General features: G+C 37.0%; 1 long non-coding RNA gene across 1 annotated transcript; it reads right to left on the reverse strand.

The window, feature by feature from the left end:
- Positions 1 to 2,622: 2,622 nt before the first annotated feature.
- LOC128526106 (uncharacterized) lies at positions 2,623 to 8,638 on the reverse strand. Its single transcript, XR_008360766.1, has 4 exons — positions 8,571 to 8,638; positions 6,883 to 6,946; positions 3,145 to 3,223; positions 2,623 to 3,034 (listed from the first exon to the last, which is right to left on the reverse strand). It is a non-coding gene; the product is annotated as an uncharacterized LOC128526106 (long non-coding RNA).
- Between the last annotated feature and the right edge of the window lie 365 nt (positions 8,639 to 9,003).

The following is a 9,003-nucleotide window of genomic DNA, read 5'->3' on the forward strand; positions in this document are numbered from 1 at the left end:
CTAGTGATGTTTGTCTGCTGCGAGGTCCACTGGAAGATGTACTGTAGTACAGTGTAGATTCCAGCACAAATCTAATACCTAAATGTTAATTTGCTCCATTTAGCATCAATGTCATTATACTGTAGAAATACAGTAAAAAAAAAAAAAAACCTGAATAAAAACAAATGAGAGGGTTGCATCAGGAAGGGTCTCTCAGGTAAAACCTGTGCCAGAAATCAAAATGTGCACATTGGATGATCCACTGTTACAACTCTAAGTGGGGATGGCTGAATAAATATCCATCAATCCATTTATTCATTCATCTATCAGCTACTGTATGCTACTTATACAGTATAGTGTAGGGTTGATAGGGGCCTGGAGCCTGTCCCAGGGAAAATAGAGCTCACAGCAGGGGCCAAGTATGAAGCACTCATTGGACCAAAAAGTATGAAGGACTTATTGGAGTGGCACAGGCACATGCACACTCACACAAAATAATGCACCACAGTCAATTTGGAAATTTATGTCTGGACATTTACATCTTTACATTTACTGCATTTGGCATTTGCATTAAACAGAAAGACTTACATTTTATCTAATTATACAGTAGAGCAGTTGAAGTAATGGACCAACAGTGGCACCTTGCTGGCACTAGGATTTTAATCTGGGATCAACATCTGATCAGTAGTCCAATTCCTTAACCATAGAGCTACCCCATGCCCCCGGAGGACACACAGACTAGAGGTGAGATTCCGCCCCCAACCCTGGACGTGTAAGGTGATAGTGCTAAGCAGAAAGCCATTGTTGCAGCAAGCTGGAAAAACAACATTTAATTAAAGACCACAACAATCAAGTATGTCTTATACATTTTTATATCTGCCTTTTCATTTAAACATGCATGGTTGTTATGATCCCCTAACGAATTACATAAAATAAGGGAAAAATACCTTTTAGTAACTACGTACATTAAAAAAAGTTTTAAATAAATAAAAATAATAACCATGAATAAAACACTCAACTCTCATTGAGGAAAGAACATATAAAACATATCTTAAGAACATTATTATTATTATTATTATTATTATTATTATTATTATTATTTAAAATTAAACCTCCATTAAGTCTCCAAAATTTCTCTCCAAAAAGTAAATTCTATGACTTGGTTTAAAACTGCAGACCTTAGATCAGACTGAGTCAATAAAAGGACAGTTACACCCTGATGTACAGTATGTAACACTCATATGTAGCAACTTTAACCCATGTGATATAATGAGATGTATGTGAGTCAAAGGGGTTCAGGCTGACAGTAGAGGATTTGTAAGTCCTGAGGAGGCTGTAGCTCATTTTCAGATCTCAGATCTCTCGAAAAGGCCAGCGGCGTGAGCCGGCAAAGGAGGAGGTCACCTCTGCTCTGGTCACTTGCCTGCGATAGTCTCAGGATTGTGCTCTAGTTCCATGGCAGTACAAGCTTTTTAAAAACAATTCTGATAAAATACCACATTATTTATGTAATTTTAATGAGTAAAAATAAAAAAAATTAAGCAAGCAGGAGAATTGCTACAATTTCACAAAACATTTTTTTCACATTTCACATGGTGTTGCACCAAGCTAAAAATAAAAAATAAAAACGGACATCATTACATCCTTTACTTCTAACCTTCAAATCATTTTCACTGCTTCACCAATGAGTTCACAATGCACATTTTTTCTGGCCTGTGCATAAGGCCAGCCAGTGTAGCGCGTGTGTAGTGTAGCGCGTGAGTGAGTAATTATATCTGACGTGGCTGCACACATCCTGTGTATGGTGGCTGTCTGGAGTTGTGCAAAGTTGTAGGTGACCTTTTCTGTGCTGTAGAGGTGGCGTATCTCTGACAGTGTGACAGAGAGAGTAGTAACCTCACTATAATGGATGAGCACTCTCAAGGTTAACACCTCTCTCTCTCATTTTTCTCTCCTTCTGTCATCCTCTTCCCCTTATTTCTAATCATTCCACTTTTTACACTCCATTCATAGACATAGTATAAATGTACTTTAACATTTCCGTTCTCATTCGGTTCTTTTCATTCCTCTCAGTCTCACTCCCTCACTTTTCACCTTTTTCTCTTTCTCACTCTTTATTAAGCAGACATTTCTTACTCATTCTTTTGTTTTAAAATGAATTAATTAACAATCATTTCCATTAGCAGGGTGTAAATGTTTTCTCAATTTCACCCAATTTAAAGTGGATGAGAATATAAATCATCTCTACTGGCTCTATATTTAATATGAGCCACAGAATTTCAAAGCAAGAAGTATAAACCTGATTCCATGCAAAATTAAGAGGATTAATTCCAATGAAAAGAGAGCAATTTCACTGGGTTTCATAACGATCATAGGAAAATAATATGCCTCCTAACCCTGCCCTTAACCTTACCCATCACCAATAATAGTTTTTCATAGCAGATGGCTTGTAAGAAATTTCAGGCATTTGCAATAATAAGGAAAAAATAAAATGTGATCTGTGTAGAAAAATACACTGAATTAATCTTAGTTAGCAACATATGCTAATAAATAAATAATACAATTGAGCACAAAGTACAGAATGCAATTATTACCCCAGTCTAACCGCCCTTACGTAGTCAGTTCCTTCATTTCCCAATTCCTGTGGCAACATTTTAATGCAACATATTTGTGCGCAGATTTTAAAGTTGGAATTTGTATCCATTTTATTTAAGTTCATCTAGCGCTTCAGAAGTGTAACTGCTTAGCTCATTCCTTATTGTCTAGCTAACTAAAAACAAAAACAGTTCACATTAGTATCACTTTTACACATTACTCATCTGCAAATGAGAGGAAACAACAGCTTTAATAGAACAGAACTGTTAAGCACGCTAGGCTACGTGTGCTGCGCTAGCATTGTAGAATAGATACGCAGCCCAGAAAGAGTGTTGCGACTGTGACAAACACCATTCGGTGCTCATCCATCATAGGTGCCAAACTTAAACATTCATCACAAAGTTTGCAGATCCCTGCTGTTCTCATCCCTCTGCTCTTCACTTAATCTCTCGTTCTTGTTCTGCGGTTGTACAGCACAGATGAATATTAGTTCTCCATACTGGCAATGGAAAGATGCTGAGCAGCAGTAACAGAACTGCTGCATTAATTAAATGCAAAAATTTGCCTTACTCTGTTTCATTGGATGGCTGCTGCTAAGATTGATGAACTTCTCTTGGATACGCCATGCTGTGCGGCAACTATACCAGACCTTAATTGAGACAGAATATCTATTAGGTGAGAGGTATATGTTAAGATGCCAACTTCTGTATTCTAATCGAACCTCCTTGCAAGGCACCGGGGCTTTGCTGTGAAATTATTTTCCCCAGTTATATAAACAGCAGGGGGTGGGAAGTAACAAATCAAATGTCCTCTCTTTACAGTGCTTGTGTCCATGGTTGACTGCAACAGTTCCTTTTTCGTATAATTAAATCATAGTACTTGATTTAGGTTTCCAATTTATTTTTTTTTCACTATATAACAGAATAAAAAATGCATTTAAAATTGGAATAGTGTAAGCCAATCCTGGGAGAGTATGTGTGGTTAGCTTTAAGTAATGACATTTTCAATCAGAAGAAAGTAGTTTCCTGTACCAAAAGTCATTAAATGCTTAGTCATCAACAGCACTGTCTGGGACTGTGGAGACAGTTTAGCATTTCTAGCCTAATTTATCAGATATTGTCATTTTCTCACAATTTAGACAGCATAGTAATGTTCTGTAAGTTCTGTCAGCCACAACATAGCTAGCAAAACTATTGAGCTAAAGTTACCTTTCTTTACATAATGTTTTTAATCAAGGTGTGCTTCCTTCAGCATATCTCATATGCTTAGTTAACAGATTTTCTATTTATTTCTTTTTAAAATCATTGCTCAGATGTGGAATATTTTTGGCTTGCTCTGTCAAATTATTTGTAAAGTAATTCCTCATATTTTCACCACATAACATTTTTCCTCTTAATTGAAAAATATTGTTGATTTTCCTTTCCCTCAATTGAATTATTAGTAAAGTAATTACATAGCAGTATGTCTAGTCAGTGTGTTTCATAATACAGTACTAGCAAACAGTAATCAGAAGCAGCGTGTGACCATAGATTGTGGTGGGCTGGATGACATATATAATAGCATAGTCTTTAACGAAATTAAGTTAACAAGCTATGACACTTGCCTTGTACTATAGGCTACCATCTATTAAGTTAGATAGTAAATTTAGAGGAACCCCTTAGTAGGAAGTTGAGAGTCCAAAAAATAACATCATCTGCTTTATAGTCTGGTAGCTTATTTTAAATAGATTTAAGCCTCCCACAGATAGAAGAGTCACACACATTTGTTTACACAAATCTGATCTTTAGGACTGACTGTCCACAGTATTCTTCAAAACACGCCGTACGAGTTGATTGGATTTGGCTCTGTTCAGACCGGCAGCTCAAATCTGGCACATTGTCAGCCCAACTGCATTGGTTGCTGTGGTAACGACGGTGGAGGTGTGGGAACACTGTAGCATGTTCGTTATGTGCTGTCAAAGTCTGGCAAATTACATTATTACATGAATCCATGTCCATATCTAGTGATCATGGGTACAGTTTAAAATCCGAGTTGAGTGGGTGGAGCATCCAGATTAAGGAATCTGATTTCTGATTTCAAACCACCTCTGGATGTGTTTAAAATTGGATTTGCAGCTGAAAAATCTGATTTGTTCAGCTACCTTTGCAACTTAGCCACAGTACGTCTCAAAAACACCCACAAATGACAGCAACCAACCCCCAAAATGTTGAAAATTAAATATGTTTCTTATTTCTTCATTTGCATGGGGAAAATATATACAGTGGAACCTCGGATCACGATTAACGCGGTTTACGAGTGTTCCGCAAGACGAGCAAAGATTTTTAATAAATTTTGACTTAAAAAACGAGCGTTGTTGTTTATGAGCACCAAGTATCACGTATCACGCATGCGCTTCTTGTTTTGACCCCGAGCATCGCATCATCACAACTAAGCAACAGTTTTTCTCTCTCTTGCGCTGCAAGTATTCATCTCCCCTGCTGGGTCTTAGTGTTCGTATAATCAATCCGTGTGTGTGTGTGTGTTTCTTTCTCTTGCGCTGCAGAGTGTGTGTGTGTTGTGTGTGTGCGTAATTTGACACCACGGCGGTTCACACACACAAACACACACACACACGCACGCTCTCTTTCTCCCTCGTTGTTACTGTGTGTCAGTGTTTGGTGGCTCAGTGGTAGGTGTTTCGCCTGCCATGCGGAAGGCCTAGGTTTGATTCCCAGCCAGTGCCCAAACCCCAGCCACTGGATGCAGAGCCGGTCCCAAGCCCGGATAAAATGGGAGGGTTGCGTCAGGAAGGGCATCTGGTGTAAAACCTGTGCCAAGTTGTAGTGCGGACTGGATATTCTGCTGTGGCGACCCCTTGCCGGGAGCAGCCGAAAGACCAACAACAGTGTTTGAGTGTGTGTGTTTTTCTTTCTCTTGCGCTGCAGAGTGTGTGTGTTACGTGTGTGCGCACGTAATTTGACACCGTGCAGGTTCGCACACACACTCTTTCTCGTCGTTAGTGTGTGTCAGTGTTTAAGTGTGTGTTATGTGTGTGTGTGCGTGTAATTTACATTTACATTTACATTTAGGCATTTGGCAGATGCTCTTATTCAGAGCGACTTACAAAAAGTGCTTTAAAGTTTACATCATTGGATACATACTTACACTGGGTTAACTAGGTCAATAACTAAGTGCCTTTAGTCCAACAGAATTGGAAAGAGTTTTTCTTTTTTGGGGGGGGGGGGTCTGGTACTTAAGTAACAGATGCGTCTTAAGCCGTCATTGACACCGTGCCGGTTCACTCTCTCTCTCTCTCTTTTTTCTCGCCTTTAATGTGTTTGTGTGTGTGTGTGAAACAGAGAGGCTTCACTCACACACAACCGGCACGGTGTTAAATTACGCTCGTGCACACACATAACACACACACAGCAGTGCAGGAAAGAGAAAAACACACATACAGAGCGCCTGTGCGCATAAATATATCTTATCTGTCGGGATTTATTTTCAGTTTTTTCAAGGTAACATGCAGGTTAATTTGTTTTATTTTTACTTTATATTTTGTGTTAATTATTTTTATGTATTTATTTTTTTGGGCTGTGAAACGAATAATTTCATTATTTCTTATGGGAAATTGTACTTTGATTTACGAGTGTTTTGGAATACGAGCCCGCTTCCCGGAACGAGTTATGCTCCGAATCCGAGGTTCCACTGTATTAGAACAAAAATGGTCCTGTACATCATAGAAACCCTGTTTTCCATGTATTCTGAGTAGTTATCAATAAAAAAAATTATTTAACTAATGTAAGTCTATACTTCATTTTGCAAGCTATCAATTTACAAACGTCCATGTTTTGTTTACTTTTTTGCATCTATATTTATTGTATGCTGAAAAGTTAGCATGCAGTAGATGCAAGTACAAGCTAGTTACACTAAGCTAGTTACACCCTTGCAATCTACAGTATTTCTGATTATTTAGAACTGCATTTTACAGCTATGACTCATCAGGACCTTTAAGATTTTTTTACATTATAAAATTTTATCCAAATTAATATCCTATTCTTTGCATTATTAGGATACTGTATATAAAGTAGTGCATGCATACTGCATATAAAGTAGTATAGACGTATGGACTATGCATTAGTGAATAATAGCTATTAAGAATTCAGTGTAGTGTTTTATGTTTAAAAATTCATAAAGGAAATCGGCAAAGCTGGTAAAATGAATAATAGCATTGCTATTTATAGTTTGAAGGTAAATAGTAAGTTCAGTGTTGTGGGGTGTACAGTAGGTGTGACTATGTGGCAATAGCAAATGATTCACATGGCTCACAAGTCAGGTAGGGGGCCCCCTTTACCGGATTTTGCATAGGGCCTCAGGGCAGTCAGGACCAACTCTGGTGACAGAAAAGAATCAGAAGAGTTTAATTTCATATCATGCTGATGGCATAATTGAAACTATAATTTTATTACTTGTACACAGTGTAAACTCACAGCTAAAAGTTTTCTATATTTTCTATATTTGTATAATTTTTATTATGTTCTTATTTCATATTTTATATTCTTTATTTGAATGTTTTCTTTTTATACTGTTTTTATACTTTTTCATTATTATATTCTTATTTCATATTTTTTATTTGAATACTCTATTTTCTTTTTGTTAATTTTTAGGTCATGGTCAGTCGTACGAGCATTTCACTTCAGATCATACTGTGTATGTGACTAATACAAATTTAATTTTAATTTGAAACAATTCTATTGTATTCTATTTTAGGTTTAGAAATTAGAGCCCATAAGACAGAAACAGATTTTTCTTTATGCTCTGCTATCATTCAGGGCAATGCTAGACTAATAATTGGCATATATGAGCTCATGCATATAAAGAAGACAGAAAGTGCTTCTCCCGGAACATTCAGTTGCTCTGTGATATAGCACAAGCACTTTGAACAGATGTGGCAGATGGAAGAAAGAAAAGCTATCCAAACTCCAAGATATCAGTGTTGAGATCTCCATGTAAATACACATACGAAGGGTGGCACACTTCTCAGGAACCTAAGAATTAAGTGGCTGTGAGTTAAATAAAAAAAATAAAATAAAAAGATAACCCAGACTGCAGAATAGCCTAAAAACATGGCCAGCCTGAAAACCTCAACTCAAATCATTCTCCTTCCACTTGACTACTGATTGTTAACACCTGGACTCATTAACACACAATTACACAGTATACTGTATTATAATTCTCAGTCCACTTACCCATATGCAATGTATACACTATGTTGTTTATCATGCATTCTATAACAAGCCTTTATTCTCATCTTGATATTCTGATTGTTTTATCCTCTTCCTGGTGTTCCGGGGGGTTGGTTCTGTCCCTGAGCCAAGTTTACCTTGTTTAAAGATTGCCTGATCTCATCTAGTTTTTCATTCCTAATTTTGATTAATGTTTTTTTGATTGCTTTTTTTGATTGCTTTGGTTGACCTACACTTGTGTCCTTCTGTCCTTTCGTGACAGGGCTGAGTGTTTTAATTATGAATGGGAGAAAAAATTCCACAGAAAAAATAACAAATGCAACGAGAAGATATTTTAATCATTATATCAGTTGATGAGCTTCACTGTACACAATTATCGGTTTAATTTGATAACTTAATGAACTAGACGGGCATGTCACTTGTGAATCTGTAGTTCCTTGATCATGTGTTTAAATCTCTTGAATAAGATCTTTAAACTTCCATCTATTCAGCTCTGTCGCGGTAAAATAAATAAAATTTGTATAAATGTATTTATGCAAGTGAATCTGAAATTTGAATTAGCCAGTCTTCTTAAACTTGCATCTATCATGGTTTGCATTTAACAGTCGTTTGAACAGCACTGCAATCTGTCACACTGATCAGGATAAATTGGACCATTTAGACAAATTTAACATGTGCAAGCAGTTTAACTTAGCAAATGATTAAAGCACATTTTGTGACCTTCATCAAGTATGGATTGGAAAGAAAAAGGAGAAACAGGGGAAAACTTACCTGATATAAAAAGAAATTAAATATATATAACAGTGGGTTGGGAGATGGGATAGCCAACAGCAATGTCTTGCAGTCGCTAATTTGAATTTGCTCTCATCAGCCTCTGAGTTATAGCTCCAGTGGATACTGTTAACAGGTGTTCAGCAACCATAATTTGATTGTTTGGTTGGTTGATTGGTTGTGAATGAAATAGGTTGTGCCATCTTAAAGAAGGGTTAAGGTTAATGTAAGATCAGTTTAACAGTTTCTCTTGATAGAAAGAAAGAGAGTAAAAATGGAAGGAAGCAAGGAAGGAGGAAAGAAGAAAGAAAGAAAGAAAAACTATTGGTGAGGTCAGGCACTGATTTCGAGTGCGGAGGTTATAGACATTTAAGGTCTTTCCAAAGATTTACAGTGGGATTGAGGGTTCTGTGCAAGCTACTCAAGTTTTTCC

The sequence above is a fragment of the Clarias gariepinus genome, chromosome 6, assembly GCF_024256425.1.
Source record: "Clarias gariepinus isolate MV-2021 ecotype Netherlands chromosome 6, CGAR_prim_01v2, whole genome shotgun sequence".
In the NCBI taxonomy this organism is placed as follows: domain Eukaryota; kingdom Metazoa; phylum Chordata; class Actinopteri; order Siluriformes; family Clariidae; genus Clarias; species Clarias gariepinus.